General features: G+C 47.2%; 1 pseudogene; it reads left to right on the forward strand.

Moving 5' to 3' along the window:
- Positions 1–27,811, forward strand: part of LOC120928421 — an 86,641-nt pseudogene that overhangs the window by 44,471 nt on the left and 14,359 nt on the right.

Here is a 27,811-nt window from a genome sequence, read left to right on the forward strand (position 1 = left end):
GCAGGGCTTTATACCCTGGTTGATTAGGAAACCTGCCTCAGCTGGACCAGGATAAACAGGTGCAGATTGCAGGGAGATTCAAAGACAGGCAATCAGCACATAGTTCAGAACCAGGCTTTGATGGACAGCAAGCAGAATATGAACTTGAGAAGTGGCTCAGTGGCAAAGATCTGGAGCAGTGAAGAACAAGTCCTGGGTTCAATCCCACCCAGAGCCACTTGGGGCGTGACCACGCCTCGCTGTCTGTTTGGCACGATAGCGATCGTGACACCTCATGAGCAGAAAACCAGTAACTCAAAAGATTTACCAAAAAGTATGGAAGACCTTCTGTTCCTGGCGTAAGGAAAGACAGGTAGCTTCAACTTCTATCCCGGTTATCCTGGACTTCCTCCAGGATGGGGTAGATTTAGGATTAAAAGTTAGTACCCTTCGGGTACAAATAACAGCTCTCTCAGTCTATCTTGATAAAAGATTGGCGAAAGAGGACCTTATAAAACGTTTTTTGTTAGCTAGAGAAAGAGTTTCTCCAGTCCAAAAATATAGTTGTCCACCTTGGGACTTAACTAGGGTGTTAGAGGCGTTATCTATACACCCATTCGAACCTCTGGAAGAGGTTCCTCTTAAGTTTCTAACCTTAAAGTTGACCTTTTTGTTAGCCATTACTTCGGCCAGGAGGGTAGGGGATTTGCAGGCGCTATCCATGAAAGAACCCTTCCTGAGGGTGCAGCCACATAGGATCACCCTTAGAGCAGACCCCCTGTACCTGCCTAAGGTGGCATCCCTATTTCATAGGACGCAAGACATAATATTGCCGTCCTTCTGTTCTGAACCAAAGAACGAAAAAGAAAAGAAATTTCATTTGTTAGACGTAAGAAGGTGTCTTCTCATTTATCTAGAGAGAACTAAGAGTTTTAGAAGATCTAACCACCTACTAGTTCTACACGCTGGGCCCAGGAAGGGACTGCAGGCATCAAAAGCCTCAGTCTCAAGATGGATTAGAGAAGCAATATCCAAATCCTATATATGCACTGGAGCAACAGCTCCCGTAAAGATCAAGGCTCACTCTACCAGAGCCATAGCAACTTCCTGGGCTGAGAAAGCAGGGGCCTCCTGGGAACAAATCCGAAGTGCAGCCACCTGGTCCAGCCGTCATACATTCCTGAAGCACTATCGTGTGGAAATGTTGTCACAGCAAGACTTAGCCTTCGGTCGAAAGGTTCTACAAGCTGTGGTCCCACCCTGAAGGTAGGCCTGTGTTTATTACTCAATTATCCTCTCGGGTGCCGTCCTGGAAGGTGGTAAGAGAAAACCGACGTTGGACCTACCGGTAACGGTATTTCTATGAACCTTCCAGGACGGCAGGCCTACTTCCCACCCTATGTGGAAAGGGAAAAAAGGTAAGTACCGATAAGGACTACGTCCCTTGTGAACCAGTTCAGGATTACTCTATTGCATACTGAGGAGCAAGGGGAAGGGCGGGGCCTTTTAAACTGTCATGTGATTGTGTTTCCTGCAGGAGGAGCCATCATCTCTCGGGTGCCGTCCTGGAAGGTTCATAGAAATACCGTTACCGGTAGGTCTAACGTCGGTTATTTAAAGGATCACTAAACAAAATTTTTTTTGGGCTAAATAGCTTGCTCTTTACCTTATAGCAGTCTTGATTTCATGTCCTCATTGTCCGTTTTTGCTTTGAAGCAGCTGTAATCCTTTGCTGAAATCCTCACTTCCTGGTTCTCTGGCTCCATAGTAAAAACAACACACTGCCCTGGATTTGTTTGTTTTTGTTCTGTGTGTCTCTTTACTTCACATAAACATGAAATCAGTTTAAAAGCGAAAGTGAAACTAGAGGCACATTGTATGATAGAATTTAATCTATTTTTCATCATTTTTAAAAGGAATCAGTTAACTTTTATGTCTCTATACCCTGTAAACAGTCATTTCAGCAAACATTTTTTTTCCTTTAGTGACCCTTTAAACATGTATAATATTGTACATATTCCTTCTATATAAGATATATTTAATAATGAATATAAAAAATAGAAAGTAACTTTATTTAATCCTTTATATAGAATTCTGACTTTTTTATTTTTTCCTGTATAGGTGGATTGATGAACCGAGTTTTTGGTCATCCTTGTCTTAAAAAATATGACCAAGTCAGATGAGAAACGGGCCATATGAGTGTCTTGGGTGACAGAAAGTCTTTTTTGCAATTCACTAGAGGATTCACGCAAGATTCAAGACATATCAGTGTTCTAAATGTTGTAAGTGTTTTAAATCCTCTTCGACATTGATCCATCCTCAGAGGACAACAAGAGAGAAGTCATTTCAGTGTTCTGGAAGTGACAATGGCTTTACAATAAAGTCCAACCCATGTATACATAAGAGAAGTCATTTCAGAAGATATTTCTTGTTTGGAATGTGATAAAGGTTTTACAATGGAGGCAAAACGTATCACACACCAGAAGGTTCACACTGGAGAGAAGCCATGTCAGTGTTCTGAATGTGACAAAGCATTTTCAACCAAGAGCCAGCTTATCATACACCAGAGGGTTCACACTGGAGAGAAACCTTTTCAGTGTTCTGAATGTGACAAAGCATTTTCTACCAAGAGAGAGCTTATTAGACACCAGATGGTTCACACTGGAGAGAAACCTTTTCAGTGTTCTGAATGTGATAAAACTTTTATACAGAAGTCACATCTTATCAGACATCAGAAGAGTCACACTGGAGAGAAGCCATATCAATGTTCTGAATGTGACAAAGCTTTTTATACCAAGAAAGAGCTTATCACACACCAGAGGGTTCACACTGGAGAGAAGCCATATGAGTGTTCTGAATGTGGCAAAGCTTTAAAATCTAAGTCAATTCTTATCACTCACCAGAAGATTCACACTGGAGAGAAACCTTTTCAGTGTTCTGAATGTGACAAAACTTTTACACAGAAGTCAAATCTTATCAGACATCAGAAGATTCACACTGGAGAGAAGCCATATCAATGCTCTGAATGTGAAAAAGCATTTTATACCAAGAAAGAGCTTATCACACACCAGAGGGTTCACACTGGAGAGAAGCCATATGAGTGTTCTGAATGTGGCAAAGCTTTAGAATCTAAGTCATATCTTATCACTCACCAGAAGATTCACACTGGAGAGAAACCTTTTCAGTGTTCTGAATGTGACAAAACTTTTATACAGAAGTCAAATCTTATCACACACCAGAAGATTCACACTGGAGAGAAGCCATATGAGTGTTCTGAATGTGGCAAAGCTTTTAAATCTAAGTCAAATCTTAACAGTCACCAGAAGATTCACACTGGAGAGAAGCCATATGAGTGTTCTGAATGTGGCAAAACTTTTATAACAAAGAGAGAGCTTATCAGACACCAGAAGGTTCACACAGGAGAGAAGCCATATGAGTGTTCTGAATGTGGCAAAACTTTTATAACAAAGAGAGAGCTTATCAGACACCAGAAGGTTCACACAGGAGAGAAGCAATATCAGTGTTCTGAATGTAACAAAGCTATTAAATCAAAGTCACTCCTTATCAGTCACCAGATGATTCACATGGGAAAGAAGCGGTATGAGTGTTCTGAATGTGAAAAAGCTTTCACAGAGAAGAAAGAATTTATCAGACACCAGATGATTCACACTGGAGAGAGGCCCTGTTAGTGTTCTGAATGTGACAAAGCGTATACAGACAAGGAAGGGCTTCACAGACATCAGAAAATTCACATTGAAGAGAAGCCATATAAGTGTTCTGAATGTGACAAAGCTTTTACATGGAAGTCAGTTCTGATCACACACCAGAGGATTCACACTGGAGAGAAGCCATTTCAATGTTCTGAATGTGAGAAAACTTTTACGGTTAATTCCAGGCTAATCAAACATCAGAGGATTCACAAGCTTCAGCTGCAGTGAGGAAACTCTGGAAGACGTTATTTAAGGGGTAGCAGATCCTTCTTTTTTTTGTAGACTTTATTTGTGAACACTTTTTGACCCTGGAAACATTGTGTGATTTTAAGTGTAACTATGCACTATGTATGTCATTATTGATTTTGCCCAATCTGTCATTAATCATTTTAGTCCCGGGGCCTTTCTCTCCCTAAACCAGGGGTCTCCAAACTTTCTGAATAAAGGGCCAGTTTACTGACCTTCAAGACCTTAAGGGGGCCGGACTGTAGCCATTATAATAGGACAATGTCCTGGCGTCAATGGGAGTAAAGAATGCCCCATCACTGGTGATAGTGGGAGGAATATTGCCCCATTGTTGGTGTTAGGGGAAGGAGTAGGGCCCTGCAGTTGGTGTCAGTGGAAGGAATAGTGCCCCATTCTTGGGGTCAGTGGTAGTAATAGTAGTGCCTTATTGTTGGTATCAGTAATGGCAATTATGCCCCATTGTTAGTGTAGAAGAAATACTGTCTCATAACTTCAAGAGGAATAGTGTCCCAAGGGCCTGATAAAGGTAAGCAAAGGGCCACATCCAGCCCCCGGGCCGTAGTTTGGAAACCTCTGCCCTAAACCCTTTGCTTTGGGTCCCAGAGCGTTTAATTTTTGGCAATGTCTCAGTTCTGCACATTATATCTTGAGCATTTGTAGTCTACCCAAATGTACAAATCATCCGATTTTCGGAACTGATAGGGCCTTAATTACCTTACCTCCGGAAGGTTTTACACCCTTCATGACCAGAGCATTTTCTTTTTGCCATTTGGCACAGTGCTACTTATTTTTTTTATTATATTAATGGAAAAAAATAAAAAAAAACACTATTCTACTTTCTGCTATAAAACATATCCAATAAAATAACATTTCTTCATAAAGTTTGGCCAAAATGAATTCTACTTAATGTCAAAAAAATCAAAATAAATGCATATTAATTGGTTTGTGTGAAAGTTATAGCATCTACAAGCTATGGTATATTTGAAAATTGATAATTTCTGATGGCCTGTCTAATTTCTTGGGGCCCCTAAAATGCCGGGACAGTACAAATACCCCCCCCCCCCCCCCAAGGACCTATTTTTGGAATGTACACAAAAGGTCTGAGGTATTTAGTAAGAGGCATGGCAAGTTTATTTGAAGTTGTAATCTTTCATCACAATCTTTGGGGGAATTTTTTCTTTCTTTTACATCCTGTCACCAGTGCAGTACAGCGCCATCATATGACTGATGTGGCAGTGATTAGGGACAGTATGTTAAAAAAATATATTAAAGAAATGTATTAAAAAAAAATTCACATTCAAATTTTTTACTTTTTTTTCACATTCAGTTCAGTGACACTGTATTACTCTTGGAGGGAGGAGGTTTGATCAGGGATTGACTTTTGTGACACTTTGGTTTGCTGTTACAGCGATGTTTTGCGCTGTCATAACTGGGTTACATTCATAACTATTGTGTGTTGTGATTGGCCCACAGCTATCACATGGTACAGGGTGCTGTGACTGGCCCAGGTACCATGTGATAGCTGTGGGAAAATCACTGCATCACTACAGGATTTACAGCTGTTATGAATGGAATTCATTCATAACAGCTTTGTTGATATTGTGATAAAGTGGAAACACACTTAGCCGGATTCAGGTAGAGCGGCGCTTCTTTTTTCCGGCGTATCGCATCTCATATTTGCTACGCCGACGTAACTCTGAGAGGAAGAGCTGTATTCACAAAGCACTTGCTCCCAAAGTTACGTCGGCGTAGCGAAAATGGGCCGGCGTAAGCCCGCCTAATTCAAATTAGGCAGGTAGTGGGCGTGCTACATGTAAATTAACCGTGACCCCATGTAAATGAAGGGCCGTTGGTACGGCGCATGCACGCGCATGCTCAGAATCCCATCGCAAATACTCCCTAAGATTGGTCGGCTCAATGCTTTTGACGCAAACGTAACCTACGCACAGCCCCATTCACGTACGATTTACGCAAGCGACGTAAAATCCAACGGCTGTTCCAACATCCATAACTTTTGCATGGGCTGCGCCTCCTTTTTAGTGGAATAACTAAACGCAGGCATATGCCTTACGTAAACGGCGAAGTTTACTGCGACAGGCGTACGTTCGTGAATCGGCGTATCTTGCTCATTTACATATTTGACACGTAAATCAACGTAAGTGCCCCTAGCGGCCAGCGTAAATATGCACCCAAGATACGACGGCATAGCAGACTTACGTCGGTCGTATCTTGGCAACATTCAGGCGTAGCTCATTTTAAGAATGAGCGCATAGATACGACGGCGCATATTCGGACTTATGACGGCGTATCTACTTATACGTCGGCATAAGTCTCTCTGAATCTGGGCCACTGTGTTTTGTGGACACGACGGTCACTGTAGTGGTGCACTGCACACCCCAGGGGGCACACCAGTACACATGTGCTAAGTGATATAGGCATGTCACTTAGCATGTAGCTGTCACCCGCCTGCAGTATACGTACTTCAGGTAGTCGGCAACTGATACATTTGATAGGAAATTCAGATACATATATTTTTAAAACCTGGGTTTTTATTGGGAATACATTGGAAAAATGTATATATTTTCCAGTGATTTATTCCAAAGCCGCAACCTAATCTCTTATGCAACGTACACACGATCGGAATTTCCGTCTGAAAAAACGTGGATGTTTTTTCAGACGGAATTCCGCTCAAGCTTGGCTTGCCTACACACGGTCACACAAAAGTTCTTAGAACTTTTGAGAGTCAAGAACGCGGTGATGTACAACACTATGACGAGGCGAGAAAATGAAGTGATTTTTTTGCGCGTCGGTATTGCATACAGGCGAACGGAATTTCCGATAGGAAATTTTTCTGCCGGAAAAATAGAGAACCAGCTCTCAATCTTTTGTTGGCGGAAATTCCGCCGGCAAAAGTCCGATGGAGCCTACACACGGTCGGAATTTCCGACCAAAAGCTCACAACAGACTTTTGCTGGCGGAAATTCCGCTCGTGTGTTTGGGGCATTATATTTTCCAAAAATTTGTTTGTGTTTATGTGTGCTAAAATCATTTTTAGTGTATTTTTTTGGTGAAAATCTGCGTTTGATAAAGGCATCACAAATATTGTGCGACTTAAAAAACTGCAACAGCCACCATTTTATTCTCCAGTGCCTCTGAATTTCAGAAAATATCTAATGTTTGTTGGGTTCTAAGTAATTTTATAGCAAACATTGCTGATTTTAACAGCATTAAAAAATAAAAAATATTTCCACGGACAGCAAGTCCGGTCCTTCTTTACATTTTCAGCATTGTGATTTTGGTTGACAATTACTCAGTCATGTAACACTGTTCACAAATTAATTTTATATCATTTTCTTTTAGAATAGAGAGCTTTCTTTTGGTGGTATCTATTTGCCATTGTGTGTTTTATTTCTTTACTATACAATGTAAATGGAAAAATACTGAACATTTTTGTTTTCTTTAGTTTCTGCTATAAAACTTTACAAATAAATCTTTCTTCATAAATGTTGCCAAATGTATTCTGCTGCATTTATTTGCTCAAAAACAAATCAGTGTATATTATGTATTCTGTGTGAGAGTTATCGAGTCTACAGACAATGGTGAGTATATATGAAATGTAACATCCCCGATGTTCTGATTGTCCGTCTCATTTTATTGAGGTTCTAAAATTCCAGGACATTACAAATATCACCGAAATTACACATTTTTGGAAAGTAGACACTCCAAGCTCTTCAGTAAGAAGTATGATGAGTTTATTTGCAGTTGTAACCTTTTGCCACTTTTTTTTTTAATTAAAAAAGTAAATCAAATTTGATTTTTATTTAACAAAGTTGGCTGAGACGGATGTCAGTCTTATCCAAGTCTCACCCCCCGTGCGTCCCTTGGATAAGCATCTGGAAGCCGGTGGGCTGTAATCAGAAAGCCTATCAGTGCCGCTGGCTCTGATAAGCACTTCCACAGCCAACCAGCTGCCGTTATTCAGATGGCCAGCGCTCACCAGGGGGCCGGCCATCTGAATAGTCGGCGGCAGCGGCAATACATAGATTCATGCAATGCATGAATCTATGTATTGTTACAGTGGCGGTGCGAGAGCAAGAGGGGGTGGTGCTCCGGTGCCCTCTATGGACAGACCGCCACTGTCAGGGAGTCTGAGGTCAAGCTGGTCTCAGCCGCAAGCGTCGACCTAACTCTACCAAATGTTTTCAAATTTTGCCAGACAGTTTCTGCTCTTATACGTAATTCTATACAACGGCAACACCCTGTTTATCGTAGTCTGCCAAGAGGATCTAGTAGGAAGCTCCGTCCCCCTCCAGCGCAACAAGATTTCCCTCCTGGCATAGAATAGGGTGAAGGACATATCTGTCTCCCTTTATGTCTCCCAGGTAACTAAGCAAAAACAGGCGGGGATCCAGTGGTATCACCACTCCACAGATCTCTGTCAGGGTATCTGCCACCTCCTGCCAGTAGGGGCGTATTCTGGGACAAGCCCAAACCATGTGTAAAAATGATCCCAACTCAAGTGCACATCTTGTGCACAGTGGGCTAAGGGAGGGATATATATTAGCAAGGCTCTGTGGGGTGTAATACACTCTATGCAAAAACTTCAACTGAATGAAACGGTCTCTAGATGCAATCATAGAGGGGATGTACGATGAGACACACTCCTCCCACACCTCCTCATCAAGGTCAGGGATGTCAGAGCTCCATTTACCCAAAACTACCGCAGTGTCAGTATCGTGAGCCACCGTGAGGTATAGGTAAAGGGATAAGAGGGGCTTTCCCATCACTCCCGAGATCAGGAGACGCTTTTGAGAGTCACCCGGTCCGGAAATTGTGAGTTGAGGGCATGGCGGAGCTGCCAATATCTGATTTGGAAGGAACAGGGGAGGTCTTAGTTCCTGAAATGTCATGACCTTACCGTTTGGCATCACGTGCCACAGGGTAAGAATTTCCCCGATTAGCCCATGTCGCAGGGTCAGGCACTGTGTATAGGTGAGGAAGGAGGGAGTTACCCCAGAGTGGGGTATGAGGGGAGACGGGTTTATTACCTGTCGCTCTGGAGCATTGGCACACCCGTATATTCATGGGCCCCGTCACACAGGGGTTAGCCTTACATCCCCTAAAAAACAGATTGGAGAGTGCCGCGTAGGAACCCAGAATGGAAGCCTCTAATGTGACGGCCGAATTTTGCTTAGGCTGAGAGAACCACCATCTGACCATGACTAGGACCGCCGCCCAGTAGTATATGAAGAAAATTTGAGAGCGACAACCCACCGCCGGACAAAGGGAGATAAAGAGTATGCCGCGCCACCCGAGGGGGACGTCCAGCCCAGATAAAGATGGTCACTATACTTTCCAGTTTCCAGAAGAAGGATGGTGGGATAGGGGTGGGGGTCTGCCTGAAAAAGTATAACAGTTTAGGTAGATAAATCATTTTGATGAGGTTCCCTCTGCTCACTGGTGGTGGTGGTGGAACAAGCTCCAACAATACTGAATCCCGTCCTGCATCCTTCCCAGCTGCCAGCAGAGTTACCCAGTGCGCCGTGAAGAAAGGGTAGTGCACTGAACATGGAGAGTGCGGCCCCTTACCTGTCCCATCAAAAGGGGGAGCTGAGATGGGGAGGAGCAGCGGTACGGCTGTTGGGCCGTTTTCTGGCGCGGCCGGCGGCTGGGTGGGGGGGGGCATGTAGCATGCCGAGGGTGGCAGGGGATATAGGGGAAAGCAAGCGCGGCCTACCACGAGATTCTAGGGGCGAGTGGCAGGGTCACACAAGAGACTGCGAACCACGGAGCTGCAGGGATCTACGGCCCCCAGGCCGGCTTCACCTGGGGGGCTGCTTATGCAGAGGCTGGCAGACCTGCAGGTGATGGCGGAGGCCTACAAGTGTGGCCTACCAGGAGATCATCGGAGCACAGTGGTTTGGCTGGGGCCAGGGTCACGCACAAGATGGCTGTCGACTGAGCTGCAGGGATTCACAGCCTCCAGGCCTGATTGGCCTGGGGGGCTGCTGATGCCGAGACTGCCGGCTCCTGTGGCGCAGTCGGCATGAGGAGGCTTGGTCCAATGGAAGGAGAACGCCAGGCTCTGGGCCAGCGGTGGATGTGGAGGTGACAGATGTGGGGGACATGACCAGTCAGCCCGGTACATCTGTCTCTGTTTCACACGTTTTTAAAATGAGGCACTGTGCATTTTATGAGGGGTGTGGGGTGGTCCACGGTGACAGGGGTAGCATTGTGTACGGAGTAACGACTTGGGGGGTCTCTGGCGGACATCTCCACTGTTACGTCGAGAGTAGTGATGGTGAGTATGGCGGCAAGAGACAAAAGGGGGGCGAAGGGGGCTGCGGCAAGGTCAGACGTGGCAAGACTTGCGGATGCTCATAAGTGGGAAGTAGGCATTTGTTTGAGGAATTTGTTTGAGGGACCGTTGGTGCACCAGAAGCGGTACGGTGGGTGTGAGTTTTGTAGGGGTGAGTATGGTAGAGGTTTCTCGTCACGCCCCCCATGAACAAGTTCATTGGGTGAGGGAAAGCCCGATGTATCATGGAAGAAAGATACCGTTTTATACCGCGAACATTTGTGCATTGAATGCAAAATTGAAGAGAAGAAGCTGGGACAGCCGCACTCCAAAAACGTTTCTTTTTATTAAAACTGGTCACAGAACATCACACGCCACAGCAACCAATCAGGAAAAGGCTAACACGTTTCGCACTGTGCTTCAGTGCTTATTCATAGCACTGAAGCACAGTGCGAAACGCGTTAGCCTTTTCCTGATTGTTTGCTGTGGCGTGTGATGTTCTGTGACCAGTTTTAATAAAAAGAAACGTTTTTGGAGTGCGGCTGTCCCAGCTTCTTCTCTTCAATTTTGCATTAATTGCATTGCCGGCACCCATGGTTTGGATCCAGTGAGTAAAAGTTCCTTGGTTCATCTGAGCGGTTACTTTTCTTCTCATTCGTGTATTGGATGCCAGCAGTCCATATCATGCCCAGTGTCATAGGTGATTACAACCCAGAGCATTGCTTGACATTGTTCTGTTATATGTTATGCACTAGGGGGCGGTTGACAGTTGTTCTGGTGGGATAGAAACGGACATCTGACTTTGGATGCGCTGTTAGGTCTTCTATGCGGGCCTCGAATGAAGTTTCTGCAGGGGGAGGGACGCCCGCCCCTGGATTTCCAACAAGAACATGGTGGGGTTGTGCTGTAGGTTTTGGGGGGTTCTACGGTTTTCAGCATGGGCCCCTGGATGCGGAGGCTCCCCCCCCCGGTCCCACTGTTTTAACAAGTCAGCATGCTGAAGGAGTTTACTAGCAAGCGGGACGAATCCTGTGGGGATTCGGGCTTTCCTAGGTAGGGATCAGTAGGGGACGGCAGCTAGTATGCTGGGCCTCGGGGTTTGTTCGGAGGTTTATGGGACAATGGAAGGGTTATGGGACACCGGGTTCCTTGACTGAGGTACCGCCTATTGCGCAGAATTTTCGGTCTGTTTCTACAGTATCTGGGGGTGGTTTCGGTTACGTTTGGACAGGATGTAGCGCGGGAGGGCAGTTACGGTTAATCCAGTGGGGGTTCTGGGGCTCACCGCTGGGGGGTGGTGCCTGAGAAAGAATGTAATTTTTCGACTTACTCACCACCTCGCAATTTGTAACGGGGGGGGTCTGTTATTGTTTCATAGACACGGGGCTTGTACGGTGTCTTATGCTTCTTTGAAATTGCTGGCGGGTGGGTTAGACGCTCTGGACAAGGGGTGCATGCTTTCAGGTCACCCGGACAGCTATAGGCTGTCAGGGTGCGGTAGTCTTGACTACACTGGTCAAGGCAGAAGTTGTCGTGCTAGCAATTTGGCCAAGCTAGCATTCAGACGCTGAGCATGTGGATGGCCGGGACCAAATTTCTTTTTACGGTTTAGCAACTGGGGCAGGGAAATTTGCCTGCTACAATCATATGGTGGTGTACTGCTAGTCTGTCCCGTACATTACATGAGTGATGGTAGGAAATGTCCTGGCTCCCCTCAATGTTTCTATTATATTATTTCCTACTGTCAGTCGTGGAATCTGATCTCTGCCAGTCCCAGCCTGGAGAACGGTATCTCTGTGTTTTCTCAGGCTGGGATGAGATGTGGTGACAGGTGGGGGGGGGGGGGGGGGTAGAGAGAAAATAAGAGGGGGAAGGGGGGTGTAAATTCAGGAGGTAAAGCAGCAGCTGTCCATGTCAGAGAGGAGGAGAGACAGAGAAGAGCGGCACAAAGTTCCCGACTCCAGAGCTCTGCACAACATTTACCATCTGATTGGGGGAGATTCTATGTCACCTTACATTGGTGTCAGTGGAGTATTATGTAATTTACAAAGCCTTAAAAGTCATACCCCTTGAAATTTTCCAAATTATGTCATGTTACAACCACAAAAAATATGTGAAAAGTGTGTGTGTGTGGGGGGGGGGGGGGTATTTGTATGGCGCCCCCCGGAGTCAATACTTTGTAGAACCCCCTTTCTCTACACGTCTTTTTGGGGGTGTCTCTACCAGCTTTGCACATCTAGAGAGGGACATTTCTGCCCACTCTTCTTTGTAAAATATCTCAAGCTCTGTCAGATTGGATGGAGAGCGTCTGTGATCGGCAATTTACAAGTATTGCCACAGATTCTCAATGGGATTTAGGTCCGGACTGTGACTGGGCCATTCTAAGACATGAATAGGCTTTGATCTAAACCATTCCATTGTAGCTCTGGCTGTACTTTAGGGTTGTTGTCCTGCTGGAAGGTGAACCTCCACCCCAGTCTCAAGTCTTTTGCAGACTCTAAAAGGTTTTCTTCTAAGATTATCCTGTATTTGTTTCCATCCATCTTCCCATCAACTCTGACCAGCTTCCCTGTCCCTGCTGAAGAAAAGCATCCCCACCACATGATGCTGCCACCACCATGTTTCACAGTGGGGATGGTGTGTTCAGGGTGATGTGTAGTGTTAGTTTTCCCCCACACATAGGCCCGGATTCACAAAGCACTTACGCCGACGTATCTCGATATACGCCGCGTAAGTGTAACTATGCGCCGTCGTATCTATGCACCGGAATCTGAAACCAAGATACGCCTGAAAATAGGCTTCATCCGACCGACGTAGGTTTCCTACGCCGTCGTATCGTGTGTGCATATTTACACTGGCCGCAAGGGGCGCTCCCATTGATTTACGATTTGAATATGTAAATGAGGGAGATACGTCCATTCACGGACGTACTTGTGCCCGGTGCATAATATACGCGGTTTGCATAAGTCGTACGTCCGGCGTAAAGTTATTCCCCATGTATGAGGCGCAAGTCATGTTAGGGTATGGAGCAGGGAACACAGCCGTCGTATTTTACGTCGTTTACGTAGTACGTGAATAGGACTGGGCGTAGGTTACGTTCACGTCGTAGGCAGTGATTCGACGTATCTTAGGCATTCGATCCGACGTGATTCTGAGCATGCGCACTGGGATACGTCCACGGGACAGTACATGCGCCGTGCGTTATTCTTATCTTTATGGCGCTCGGCCCATCATTTACGTGGGGTCACGCCTCATTAGCATGGCTCACGCCCACTTCCACTTATGACGGCTTACGCCAAGGAATCCCAGAGTTTGGACAGCAGAGGCTTTGAGAATTCGGTGCTTGCCTCTCTGCGCTGAGTCGGCATAAATATGCGCCAATGTATGTGAATCCGGGCCATAGCGTTTTGCTTTTATGCCAAAAAGTTCAATTTTGGTGTCATGTGACCAGAGCCCCTTCTTCCACATGTTTGCTGTGTCCCCTCCCCCACGTGGCTTCTCACAAACTGCAAACAGGACTTCTTATGTCTTTCTTTCTCCAATGTCTTTCTTCTTGTCACTCTTCCATAAAGGGCAGATTTGTGGAGAGACCACTAATAGTTGTCCTGTGGACAGATTCTACCACCTGAGCTGTGGATCTCTGCAGCTCCTCCAGAGTTACCATGGGCCTCTTGGCTGCTCCTCTGATGAATGCTCTCCTTGCCCGGCCCGGTCAGTTTAGGTGGACGGACATGTCTTGGTAGGTTTGCAGTTGTGCCATACTCTTTCCATTTTCCGATGATGGATTGAACAGAAGCTCTGTGAGATCTTCAAAGCTTGGGAGATTTTTTTATAACCTAACCCTGCTTTATACTTCTCCACAACTTTATCCCTGACCTGTCTGGTGTGTTCCTCGGCCTTCATGATGAGTGAGTGAAAAACTTGTATAGCGCTGCACATGCAAACTGAATCGCCTCAAGGCACTTGGTACCCATTTCCTTTGATTTATTGCCTTCAGAATAGGTGGGTTTTGAGGGTTTTTTTCTGAAGGCCTGATGATTCACGTCCGTTTGGATATTGGTTGGTAATGCGTTCCATAGCCGAGGTCCTTGCACTGAAAATCTACGTTCTCCTTTGGACTTGTAGTGGGCCTTGGGTATTTGGAGTAGAACGGAGAAAGCGATTGGGGTTGTGAGCTTTTTAATTTCTCATTTCTAAATATTGGGGCGCGCTTCATTGTACACATTTGTGTGTGAGGCAGAGCGCCTTAAATGTGATACAGTCTTTTACGGGCAACCAGTGGAGGGACCTGAGGGAGGGAGAGATTGATTCTCAGGGTTTTTTTTTCTGTTACAAGTTATGCCGCCGTATTCTGGACGACTTGTAGACGGGCAACCTGGTGTTTTGGGAGTCCGAGGTAAAGGGTGTTTGCATAATCGAGCCTGGAGTTTCTTATTGTTCCCACCACTACTGCTGTGTCTTCTTTTGAAATGAAGGAAACCAGTCTAGGTAACAGGCGCAGCAGATGGTGAGATCCGCTGACTACTGAACCTATTTGTGCGTCCATTGTCATGTCGGAGTCAAATGTGACTCTGAGGCTTTTGACTTTGGTGCTAGGGGTGATGGTTTGTCCCAGGATGGGAGGGGGTGTCCATGTTGTCGTAGCAAGTCTCTTTTGGTCCATTGAGTTTAAAGTAACTCTCCGTCAAACAGTTCTCTATCAGAGTAAGGCATTTCTCTAGTCCGAGATAATGATCCTTTTTGGCGCTGATACGAAAGTAAAGTTGGGTGTCATCAGTGTAGGAATGGTAGAGTAAATTCTGGTTACTGATGATTTTGAGGAGAGGGCGGAGATAAATATTGAATAGTACAGGCGACAGGGGTGACCCTTGAGGGACTCCGCATGACACGGTACGTTTTTCAGAAGTGAAAGGACCTAGTTTCACTATCTGTGATCGGTTTTCCAGAAAGGAGGAGAACCAGAGTAGATCTGAGTTTGCCACTCTAGCTACTTCAGCTAGACGAGTCAGCAACAAATTGTGGTTTACTGTATCAAAAGCTGCACTCAGGTCCAACAGTATCAGAAGACAAGATTCTCCTTCATCTGCAGCTTCAAGAGCATCATCCCATATTTTGAGAAGTGCTGTTTCCATCCCGTGACCTGGACGGAACACGATTGAAGTGGATCCAGTAGTTTGTGGGTGTCTAAATGGTGTTGTAGCTGTTGCACTACTGCTTTCTCCAATACCTTGGAGAAGACATTTAGGCCTGTTATAGGTCGACGATGATTTGGGTTCGAGGTTTTTATTTTTAGAATGGGTTTATTATGCCTTGTTTCAGGGAGGTCGGCACCGTACCTTCCTTGAATGATTGGTTTATGAGGTGCGTGATTGCAGGTGCCAAAATATCGGCACATTCTTTCAGCAGTTTTGTGGGAATGATGTCATTAGGGGATGTACTGTCTCGCAGGGTTCCGATGATATTTTTTGTGGTGTCGATGGAGAGTGACTTTAGTGTAAATTTAGTCGATTGAGACATGTTTGTATTAATGACCCTTTTTGGATTTACAGGGGTGGGGCTTCTGGTTCACTAAGGTTCTCTAACAAACCTCAGAGGGCTTCACAGAACAGCTGTATTTATACTGAGATTAAGCCCAGGTTCACACTGAGCTCGGGAATGAAGCCGTGCGAGTTCAGCTTATCGCGCACGATTTCACTTCCGCATGTCAGTCACGATTTTGGCTGTGATTTTGGTGACATCTGTGCGAGTAGTACAGAAACTACTTTTTAAAATCAGTGCAGTGCCACAAATGCGGCGTTTCACAGATTAGTTTATTTATTTTGTAGCCGCAAGTAGTTTTAAATTACTTTTCTTCCTTTAGAAATTACATTTTGTGCAGGAACAGTTCTAAACACGGGAAACATGCACTAGTTTACAGACATACTATAGACACCCCCCCCCCCCCCCCCCCCCCCCAGGTACGAAATTTAAAGGAATATTTCACTTTTATTGTTTCACTTTAAGCATTATTAAATAAACTGCTCCCGAAAAAACAGCCAATTTTCAAACTTTTTTTTGCATTGAAACATGTCCCCTGGGGCAGGACCCGGGTCCCCAAACACTTTTTATGACAATAACTTGCATATTAACCTTTAAAGTTAGCACTTTTTATTTCTCCCATAGACTTTTAAAGGGTGTTCCGTGGCTTTTGATTTTGCAGCGAACACCCCAAAGTGTTCGCTATTCAGCGAACGGGCGAACAGCCAATGTTTGAGTCAAACTCATGTTCAACCCGAACATAAATTTAATCCCTAATTATTTATAATTTTTCTTCCACTTCACAATTATGTGACACAATGGGCCAGATTCATGTACATTTGCGGCGGCGTAATGTATCGCATTTATGTTGCACCGCCGCAAGTTTTACGGGCAAGTGCTTGATTCACAAAGCACTTGCCTGTAAAGTTGCGGCGGCGTAGCGTAAATCCCTCCGGCACAAGCCTGCCTAATTCAAATGATCCGGGTAGGGGGCGTTCCCGCGCCGAACGTACTGCGCATTCTCCATTTTGAAACTTCCCGCCGTGCTTTGAGCGAAATGACGTCGCACGACGTAATTTTTTGAACGTCGACGTGAGTTACGTCCTTTCCTATTCACGGACGACTTACGCAAAAAAAAAATTAAAAATTCGACGCGGGAACGACAGCCATACTGTAACATGGCAAGTCTATCTATACGCCACCAAACAGCAGCTTTAACTATACGCCGGGAAAAGCCGACTAGCGACGACGTAAGAGAATGCGACGGCCGCGCGTACCTTCGTTTATCGACGGAAAATGCTAATTAGCATACCCGACGCGGAAAACGACGCAAACTCCACCCAGCGGGCGTCGAAGTATTACACCTACGATCCGAAGGCGTACGAAGCCGTACGCCTGTCAGATCGAAGCCAAAAGCCGTCGTATCTTGGTTTGAGGATTCAAACTAAAGATACGATGTGGCAAATTTGAAAGTACGCCGCAGTATCAGTAGATACGCCGGCGTACTTCTTCTGTGAATCTGGCCCTTTGTGTTGGTCTATCACATAAAACCCCAATAAAATACATTTACGTTTTTGGTTGCAACATGACAAAATGTGGAAAATTTCAAGGGGTATGAATACTTTTTCTAGGCACTGTACACAGAGTGTCTGTAGAGCCCCATGTCCTGTCTATTCCTAGTCTCTATACATCTGTTGATGGGGGAGGGGTTCCTGTCTATTCCTAGTCTCTATACATCTGTTGATGGGGGAGGGGTTCCTGTCTATTCCTAGTCTCTATACATCTGTTGATGGGGAGGGGTTCCTGTCTATTCCTAGTCTCTATGCATCTGTTGATGGGGGAGGGGTTCCTGTCTATTCCTAGTCTCTATACATCTGTTGATGGGGGAGGGGTTCCTGTCTAATGTGTTGGCCATACAAGCAGCTGTGGCATGGTCTTGGTGTCACATGACCCCCCATGTGGAGAAATCTGGATGTGTGTTGAATGTAATGAGATCTTCCAGAGACGACATTCAGACTTCTCTCCACCTCTCTCCTTCGGTGTCGGAGTTGGATTCGGGAAGGTTCCCCCTGAGTTGGGTTGGAGTTTCTTCTTTCTGATAGACATGGGGCGCCGTCAATAAATTTGTTTTGTTCCGTTCCGTATTAGCCGCTAATTCATAATTTGTGTCCGAAATTCAATTTGAATTTGTACAAAATACGAATTTTCGTTAGATTCGTAAAATTACGAACGTTCGTTATGATGAATTTAAAAAGCAAACCCAGGAAGTCAACAGTGCTGCCGACTTCCTGGGTTTGCTTTTTAAATTCATCGTAACGAATGTTCGTAATTGTTACAAAAAGTTAACGAACGAACGAAAAATAGTATTTCGTACAAATCCAAATTGAATTTCGGACAAGAATTATGAAATACGAATTAGTGAACTAACGGGCTACAAACAAACCCGGCAGGAACTCAGCACAGAACAGGGATGGTGGGAGCCCCTCATAATGAGCATTGGATTGAATACAAATCTTTGTCAACTTTATTATGAGGGGCTCCCACCATCCCTCTGCTGTGCTCATTATGAGGGGCTCTCACCATCCCTGTGCTCATTATGAGGGGCTCCCACCATCCCTGTGCTCATTATGAGGGGCTCCCACCATCCCTGTGCTGTGCTCATTATGAGGGGCTCTCACCATCCCTGTGCTCATTATGAGGGGCTCCCACCATCCCTGTGCTCATTATGAGGGGCTCCCACCATCCCTGTGCTGTGCTCATTATGAGGGGCTCTCACCATCCCTGTGCTCATTATGAGGGGCTCCCACCATCCCTCTGCTGTGCTCATTATGAGGGGCTCCCACCATCCCTCTGCTGTGCTCATTATGAGGGGCTCTCACCATCCCTGTGCTCATTATGAGGGGCTCTCACCATCCCTGTGCTCATTATGAGGGGCTCCCACCATCCCTGTGCTGTGCTCATTATGAGGGGCTCCCACCATCCCTGTGCTCATTATGAGGGGATCCCACCATCCCTGTGCTGTGCTCATTATGAGGGGCTCCCACCATCCCTGTGCTCATTATGAGGGGCCCCCACCATTCCTGTGCTGTGCTCATTATGAGGGGCTCCCACCATCCCTGTGCTGTGCTCATTATGAGGGGCTCCCACCATCCCTGTGCTCATTATGAGGGGCTCCCACCATCCCTGTGCTCATTATGAGGGGCTCCCAACATCCCTGTGCTCATTATGAGGGGCTCCCAACATCCCTGTGCTGTGCTCATTATGAGGAGCTCCCACCATCCCTGTGCTCATTATGAGGGGCTCCCACCATCCCTGTGCTCATTATGAGGGGCTCCCAACATCCCTGTGCTGTGCTCATTATGAGGGGCTCCCACCATCCCTGTGCTGTGCTCATTATGAGGGGCTCCCACCATCCCTGTGCTCATTATGAGGGGCTCCCACCATCCCTGTGCTGTGCTCATTATGAGGGGCTCTCACCATCCCTGTGCTCATTATGAGGGGCTCTCACCATCCCTGTGCTCATTATGAGGGGCTCCCACCATCCCTGTGCTGTGCTCATTATGAGGGGCTCCCACCATCCCTGTGCTGTGCTCATTATGAGGGGCCCCCACCATCCCTGTGCTGTGCTCATTATGAGGGGCTCCCACCATCCCTGTGCTCATTATGAGGGGCTCCCACCATCCCTGTGCTCATTATGAGGGGCTCCCACCATCCCTGTGCTCATTATGAGGGGTTCCCACCATCCCTGTGCTCATTATGAGGGGCTCCCACCATCCCTGTGCTCATTATGAGGGGCTCCCACCATCCCTGTGCTCATTATGAGGGGCTCCCACCATCCCTGTGCTCATTATGAGGGGCTCCCACCATCCCTGTGCTCATTATGAGGGGCTCCCACCATCCCTGTGCTCATTATGAGGGGCCCCCACCATCCCTGTGCTCATTATGAGGGGCCCCCACCATCCCTGTGCTCATTATGAGGGGCTCCCACCATCCCTGTGCTCATTATGAGGGGCTCCCACCATCCCTGTGCTCATTATGAGGGGCTCCCACCATCCCTGTGCTCATTATGAGGGGCCCCCACCATCCCTGTGCTCATTATGAGGGGCCCCCACCATCCCTGTGCTCATTATGAGGGGCTCCCACCATCCCTGTGCTGTGCTCATTATGAGGGGCTCCCACCATCCCTGTGCTCATTATGAGGGGCTCCCACCATCCCTGTGCTGTGCTGACTTTCTGGGTTTGCTTATTCATCATCAACGAATGTTCGTAATTGTTACGAAAAGTTAACGAACATTCGACCCGTTCTGTAAGAAATTCTGATCCGAAATTCGTCAACGAAATTTCGTATTTCGTAAAATTCGGAAGCGTAGCAATTCGGATTTCGGATGCTTCCAAATGTACGAAATATTAGTATCCCCCAGGATGAGGACACCTCCCGGTATTAGTACCCCCCAGGATTAGTACCCCCAGGATTAGTACCCCCAGGATGAGGACACCTCCCGGTATTAGTACCCCCCAGGATTAGGACACCTCCCAGTATTAGTACCCCCAGGATTAGTAACCCCAGGATTAGGACACCTCCCAGTATTAGTACCCCAAGGATTAGGACACCTCCCAGTATTAGTACCCCCAGGATTAGTAACCCCAGGATTAGGACACCTCCCAGTATTAGTACCCCTCAGGATTAGGACACCTCCCAGTATTAGTACCCCCAGGATTAGGACACCTCCCAGTATTAGTACCCCCAGGATTAGGACACCTCCCAGTATTAGTACCCCCCAGGATTAGTACCCCCAGGATTAGGACACCTCCCAGTATTAGTACCCCCAGGATTAGGACACCCCCAGGATAAGGACACCTTCTGGTATTAGTACCCCCCAGGATTAGGACAGCTCCCGGGGTTAGTATCCCCCAGGATTAGGGCACCTCCTGGTATTAGTACCCCCCAGGATTAGGGCACCTCCCGGTATTATTACCCCCAGGATAATTACCCCTCCTGGTATAAGTACCCCCCAGGATTAGGACACCTCCCGGTATTAGTACCCTCCAGGATTAGGGCACCTCCCAGTATTAGTACTCCCCAGGATTAAGACACCTCGCGGTATTAGTACCCCCAGGATTAGGACACTTCCCGGTATTAGTACCCCAGGATTAGGACACCTCCCGGTATTAATATCCCCCAGGATTAGGGTACCTCCGGGTATTAGTACTCCCAGGATTATTACCCCTCCCGGTATAAGTACCCCCCAGGATTAGGACACCCCCAGGATTAGGGCACCTCCCAGTATTAGTACTCCCCAGGATTAGGACACCTCTCGGTATTAGTACCCCCCAGGATTAGCGCACCTCCTGGTATTAGTACCCCCAGGATTAGGGCACCTCCCAGTATTAGTACCCCCAGGATTATTACCCCTCCCTGTATAAGTCCCCCAGGATTAGGACACCTCCCGGTATTAGTACCCCCAGGATTAGGGCACCTCCAGGTATTAGAACCCCCCAGGATTAGGACACCTCCCGGTATTAGTACCCCAGGATTAGGACACCTCCCGGTATTAGTACCCCCCAGGATTAGCGCACCTCCTGGTATTAGTACCCCCAGGATTAGGGCACCTCTCAGTATTAGTACCCCCAGGATTATTACCCCTCCCTGTATAAGTACCCCAGGATTAGGACACCTCCCGGTATTAGTACCCCCAGGATTAGGGCACCTCCAGGTATTAGTACCCCTCAGGATTAGGACTCCTCCTGGTATTAGTACCCCCCAGGATTAGTTCCCCCAGGATTAGTACCCCTCCCGGTATTAGTACCCCCCAGAATTAGGACAGCTCCCGGGGTTAGTATCCCCAGGATTAGGACACCTCCCGGTATTAATATCCCCCAGGATTAGGGTACCTCCCGGTATTAGTACCCCCAGGATTATTACCCCTCCCGGTATAAGTACACCCCAGGATTAGGACACCCCCAGAATTAGGACACCTCCCGGTATTAGTACCCCCCAGGATTACGGCACCTCCCAGTATTAGTACTCCCCAGGATTAGGACACCTTTCTGTATTAGTACCCCCAGGATTAGGACACCTCCCGGTATTAGTACCCCAGGATTAGGACACCTCCCGGTATTAGTACTCCCCAGGATTAGGGCACCCCCTGGTATTAGTACCCCCAGGATTAGGGCACCTCCCAGTATTAGTACCCCCAGGATTATTACCCCTCCCTGTATAAGTACCCCAGGATTAGGACACCTCCCGGTATTAGTACCCCCAGGATTAGGGCACCTCCAGGTATTAGTACCCCCCAGGATTAGGACTCCTCCCGGTATTCGTACCTAGGATTAGGACACCCCCTGGATTAGTTCCCCCAGGATTAGTACCCCTCCCGGTATTAGTACCCCCCAGTATTAGGACAGCTCCCGGGGTTAGTATCCCCAGGATTAGGGCACCTCCTGGTATTAGTACCCCAGGATTAGTACACCTCCTGGTATAAGTACCCCCCAGGATTAGGACACCCCTATAATTAGGACACCTCCCGGGAAATTAGTACACCTCAGGATAAGGACACCCCAGGATTAGGACATCTACTGGTATTAGGACACCCCCAGGATTAGGGCACCTCCCCTTATTAGTACCCAAGGATTAATACACCTTCCGGTATAAGTATCCCCAATATTAGGACACCCCCGGGGTTAGAACTCCCCCCAAGATTAGTACCCACCAGGAATGTTATATAAAGGAATTGGACATGTTTTAATGTTTCACTTTGGGCATTAAAGTGAATTTTTGGAAAAGTGTGTTTGCATTGTACATGTTCCCCATGGCAGTGTCCATCCTCCACGCTTTTTTTTTTAAAATTGATCGATTTCCCTGCGCTCATAGTCCGGGTCTCTAGAACTTTTATGGGAAGTGGTAACTAAGAGGACTGGGAAAACCCCCCTTTAATAATGTTATGTAATAAGGGAAAACTGTAATAGAAATGGTCACAGTCTATGGGGGTAGATTCAGGTATGTCCGCGCAATGATACGGCGGCGCAGCATATCGTATTTACGCTACGCCGCCGTAACTTACAGGAGTTAGTGCAGTATTGACAAAGCACTTGCTCCGTAAGTCGCGGCGGTGTAGCGTGTAAGGACGCATGCGCTGTCCGTGTACATATCCCAGTGTGCATTGCTTCCAAGTACGGCGCAACGACGTATTGGTTTCGACGTGAACGTAAATTACGTCCAGCCCTATTCGCGAACGACTTACGCAAACGACATCAAAAATTCAAATTTCGAAGCGGGAACGACGTCCATACTTAACATTGGCTGCGCCTCCTAATAGCACGAACAACGTTACGCCGAAAAAGCCTTAACGCAAACGACGTAAAAAACGAACGCCGGGCGCACGTACGTTTGTGAATCGGCGTATCTAGGAAATTAGCATATACTACGCCGACAACAACATAAGCGCCCCTAGCGGCCAGCGTCAGATTGCACCCTAAGATACGACGGCGTAAGAGACTTATGCCAGTCGTATCTTAGGCTAAAGTCGGCGTATCTTGCTTTCTGAATACAGAAAGTAGATACGCCGGCGCAGCTTAGCAATTACGCGGTGTATCTATGGATAAGCCGGCGTAATTGCTTTCTGAATCTACCCCTATATCTCTAGATCTTGGAATGAATGAATGAATGAATGAAAAACTTATATAGCGCGGCACATGCGAACTGAATCGCCTCTGGGCGCTTGATGTTTCGTGTCTCATGACATCAAAAGAGCAGAGTTTTGATCCGTCTTCTGAAAGTCAGGTGGTTTTCCTCCAACCGAATGCTGGTTGGTAAAGCGTTCCATAGTCTCGGACCTTGAAAAGCAAACCTTCTTTCTCCTTTGGACTTGTATTTGGTTTTTGGTACCCTGACCAGATTTTGGTCAGTGGATCGCAGAACGCGATTCGAATTGTGAGGTTCTATCTTGTCGCACAGATATTGCGGAGCCTTCCCATGGATGCACTTATGCGTCAGACAGAGTGCTTTAAATACAATTCTGTCTTTTACTGGCAGCCAGTGAAGGGTTCTCAGCGAAGGTGAGATTGATTCCCATGTCCTTTTCCCAGTCACCAGTCTGGCGGCCGTATTCTGTACGACTTGCAGACGGGAGATTTGGTACTTTGGGAGTCCGAGGTAAAGGGCATTTGCATAGTCCAGTCTGGAATTCACGATTGTTCCCACCACGACTGCTACGTCTTCTTTGGGGATAAATGGAATAAGTCTGTGTAGTAGGCGCAACAAATGGTGCGATCCGCTGACTACTGACCCTATTTGTGCGTCCATTGTCATGAAGGTGTCAAAAATGACTCCTAGACTTTTGACTTTGGAGCTAGGGGTGATGCTTTGGCCCAGAATGGGCGGCGGTGTCCAGGTTGTTGCCAGTTGACTCTTTCGGCTGGCGTGAAACATAAGGAGTTCTGTTTTGGAACTGTTGAGTTTAAGATAACTCTTTGTCATCCAGTTTTCTATCGAAGAGAGACATTTCTCTAAACTGGGATGATGATCCTTTTTGTTGCAGATGCGAAAATACAATTGCGTATCGTCTGCATAAGAGTGATAAAGTAGTTCTTGGCTACTGATAATATCAAAGAGAGGGTGAAGATAGATGTTGAACAGCACCGGTGATAGGGGGGATCCTTGGGGGACCCCACATGGCACCGTGCGTTTTTCCGACGTGAAAGATCCCAGTTTCACTGTTTGTGATCGGTTTTCAAGAAAGGAGGAAAACCATGGTAAATCACCTTCTGCGATTCTGGCTACCTCGACCAGTCGCATCAGTAACATTTTGTGGTCTACTGTCTACTGTGGTCCAGCAGAACCAGGAGACAGGATTCTCCCTCGTCTGCGGCCTCGAGGGCATCATCCCATATTTTGAGTAAGGCCGTTTCTGTCCCGTGTCCGGGACGGAAGCCTGATTGAAATGGATCGAGTAGATTGTGGGTATCCAGATGCTGTTGCAGCTGTTGTACCACTACTTTCTCCATTATCTTGGAGAGAACATTTAGGCCTGTTATGGGGCGGCGGTGAGTTGGGTCCTTGGGATCCAAGTTAGGTTTTTTCAAGATGGGCTGGATTGTGCCCTCTTTCAGCAGGGATGGCACTATGCCTTCCTTAAATGACTGATTTATAAGCTGTGTGATGGGAGGCGCCAGAATGTCGGCGCATTCCTTCAGCAGCTTGGTGGGAATGATGTCATTGGGGTGCTGTTCCGCAACGCACCAATGATATTTTTGGTGGTATCGATGGAGATGGGTTCCAGAGTGAACTTAGTTGATTGTAGAAGGTTTCTGTTGGTGTTTTGTAGTTGATTGAAGAGGGGGCTGAGGGGGGTATCATTTTGCAGAATACTTACCCGGATTCTTTCGATTTTGTCGATGAAGAAATCCGATAGTTCATTACAGAACTCTTGGGTGTCTGAATTGGGGACTTCAAGACATCCCGGATTCATGGTCTGGGTGACCATCTTGAAGAGTTCTCGGGGGAGGAAGTTATAGCAAAAAGGGTGTAAGAAGATCTGCATGAAGGAAGTGGCCACTAAAAGGACTTGGTAGATGGGCATGTAGGAAATGGAGTATTATGAATGGATGAGTATTATGGTGCACAGTACTCTGTCCAGAGGGTGGTGATCCAAGGACAATCTCTCAGTAGGGCGGCTGTGTGGGAGATCCTGAGGACAACAGTCCAATGTGGTGACCAATAGGAGGGTGGACCTGAGGATGGATGGAGGAACACGACCAATGGAAGAGGGAAGAGGGATAAAGGGAAGAGGGATAAAGGGAAGAGGGATAAAGGGAAGAGGGATAAAGGGAAGAGGGATAAAGGTCCCACAGCTCAGACACATGAGATTAGGAAGGATCCTCAGCAACATGGAAAATCACAAAATAACCAAATCCCGGGAATACATAGAAATGTAACCCCTCCCATACCAGACACCCCTCCCCCTTCCATACCGGACACCCCTCCCATACCGGACACCCCTCCCCCTTCCATACCAGACACCCCTCCCCCTTCCATAATGGACACCCCTCCCCCTTCCTGCCCAGGACAATTCTCAGATTTCAGCGCCATCACACTTTGAATGACAATTACTCCGTCATGTAACATTGTACACATAGGACATTTGTATAATTTTCTTCCCACAAATAGAGATTTCTTCTGGTGGTATTTATTCATCTCGGGGGTTTTTTATTTTTTGCAAAATAAGTGAGAAAATACCAAACTTTTTTGTCTTAGTTTCTGGTATATAATTTTACAAATTTTGTAATTTTTCTTCTGCACTGATGAGAAGGCACTGATGAGGCGGCACTGATGGGCAGTGAAGAGGCGGCACTGATAGGCATTGATGAAGGGCTGCACTAATATTCAGGACACTGATAATCACTGCAGACAATGTAATCACTTCTACAGGCAGTCGGCTTCCTCATGAAATCTGTCTGAGACGCTCACAAGCCGCTGGAACGGTTTCCAAGGGGGTGGGTTTACTGGTTTTGCCGGTTCAACCGAGGAACGATACAATGTCCGGCTGCTACCATTGGCCATCAAAGCGTTAACCCTCCACTCCAGTGATGGTGAACCCATGGCATGCAGAGCCCTCTCTGTGGGCACGCCAGAGCCACCACTACTGCCTGCCCTGTGACAAGGGGGGGGAGCGAGCGTGGGCTGTCAGTATATTTTCCCCGCTCACCCCCCTTCTTCCATCAAGCAGTACAGGGCAGGAATCACCACCCACTCTGATTTCTCCTGCCTCCCATTTGGCTGCAGCCATGGACCAATGAGGAGCCAGAACAAGGGGACCATGGGACATGTAGTCCCAGAAGACTATGGCTCTATTTTCATCAATTAAAGAAAAACTTAAGCCCCAGCATGTCCTGCAAAAATAGGAGGAGGGGCAGTCTGGAGCCCAGGAAAAAAGGGCGGAGGGAGAAGGGTGAGAGGAGTGCGGAGACGAGAGGGAGAGGAGTGCTGAGACGAGAGGGAGAGGAGGCTAAAGTGGTTCAGAAGGGAGAGAGAGAGCTCAAGTCACAACAGCACCTGATTTAATGAGCCCCCATCCCTCCCTGCTCACAAATGCTTAAAGTTACAGTGTTAAAAAAATTGTGAGAGGAGTGCGGAGACGAGGGCGAGAGGAGTGCGGAGACGAGGGCGAGAGGAGTGAGGAGACGAGGGCGAGAGGAGTGCAGAGACGATGGCGAGAGGAGTGCGGAGACGAGGGCAAGAGGAGTGTGGAGACGAGGATGAGAGGAGTATGGAGACGAGCGTGAGAGGAGTGCGGAGACGAGGGTGAGAGGAGTACGGAGACGAGGGCTAGAGGTGTGTGGAGAAGAGGGCGAGAGGAGTGCGGAGACAAGGTCAAGAGCAGTGCGGAGACGAGGGCTAGAGGAGTGCGGAGACGAGTGCGAGTGGAGTGCGGAGATGAGAGTGAGAGGAGTGCAGAGACAAGGGCGAGAGGAGTGCGGAGACGAGAGGGAGAGGAGTGCGGAGACGAGGGCGAGTGGTGTGTGGAGACAAGGGCGAGAGGAGTGCGGAGACGAGAGGGAGAGGAGTGCGGAGACGAGGGCGAGTGGTGTGTGGAGACAAGGGCGAGAGGAGTACGGAGACGAGAGGGAGAGTGGTTTGGAAGGGATTGAGAGCCCAAGCCACAACAGCCCCTGATTTAAAGTGCCCCCCATCCCCCCCATGCTCACATGCAAATGCAAAACGCGCACGTTGGTCCCGCACACCTATGTAAACAGCGATCGCACCACACATGTGAGGTCTCACTGCGATCGTCAGAGTGAGAGAAATAATTCTACCAACAGACCTCCTCTGTAACTCATAACTGGTAACCTGTAAAGGCGTTTAAAGCGTTGCCTATGGTGGTTTTTAAGTACCATAGTTTGTCGCCATTCCAGGAGTGTGCGCAATTATAAAGCGTTACATGTTGGATATCTATTTACTCGGTGTAACATCATCTTTCACATTATACAAAAGAATTGGGGTAACTATTGTGTTTTTTTCCACAAAAAATTGCATCTGCAAAACCGCTACACAAATACTGTGTGA

Source organism: Rana temporaria, chromosome 2 (genome assembly GCF_905171775.1).
Source record: "Rana temporaria chromosome 2, aRanTem1.1, whole genome shotgun sequence".
In the NCBI taxonomy this organism is placed as follows: Eukaryota; Metazoa; Chordata; class Amphibia; order Anura; family Ranidae; genus Rana; species Rana temporaria.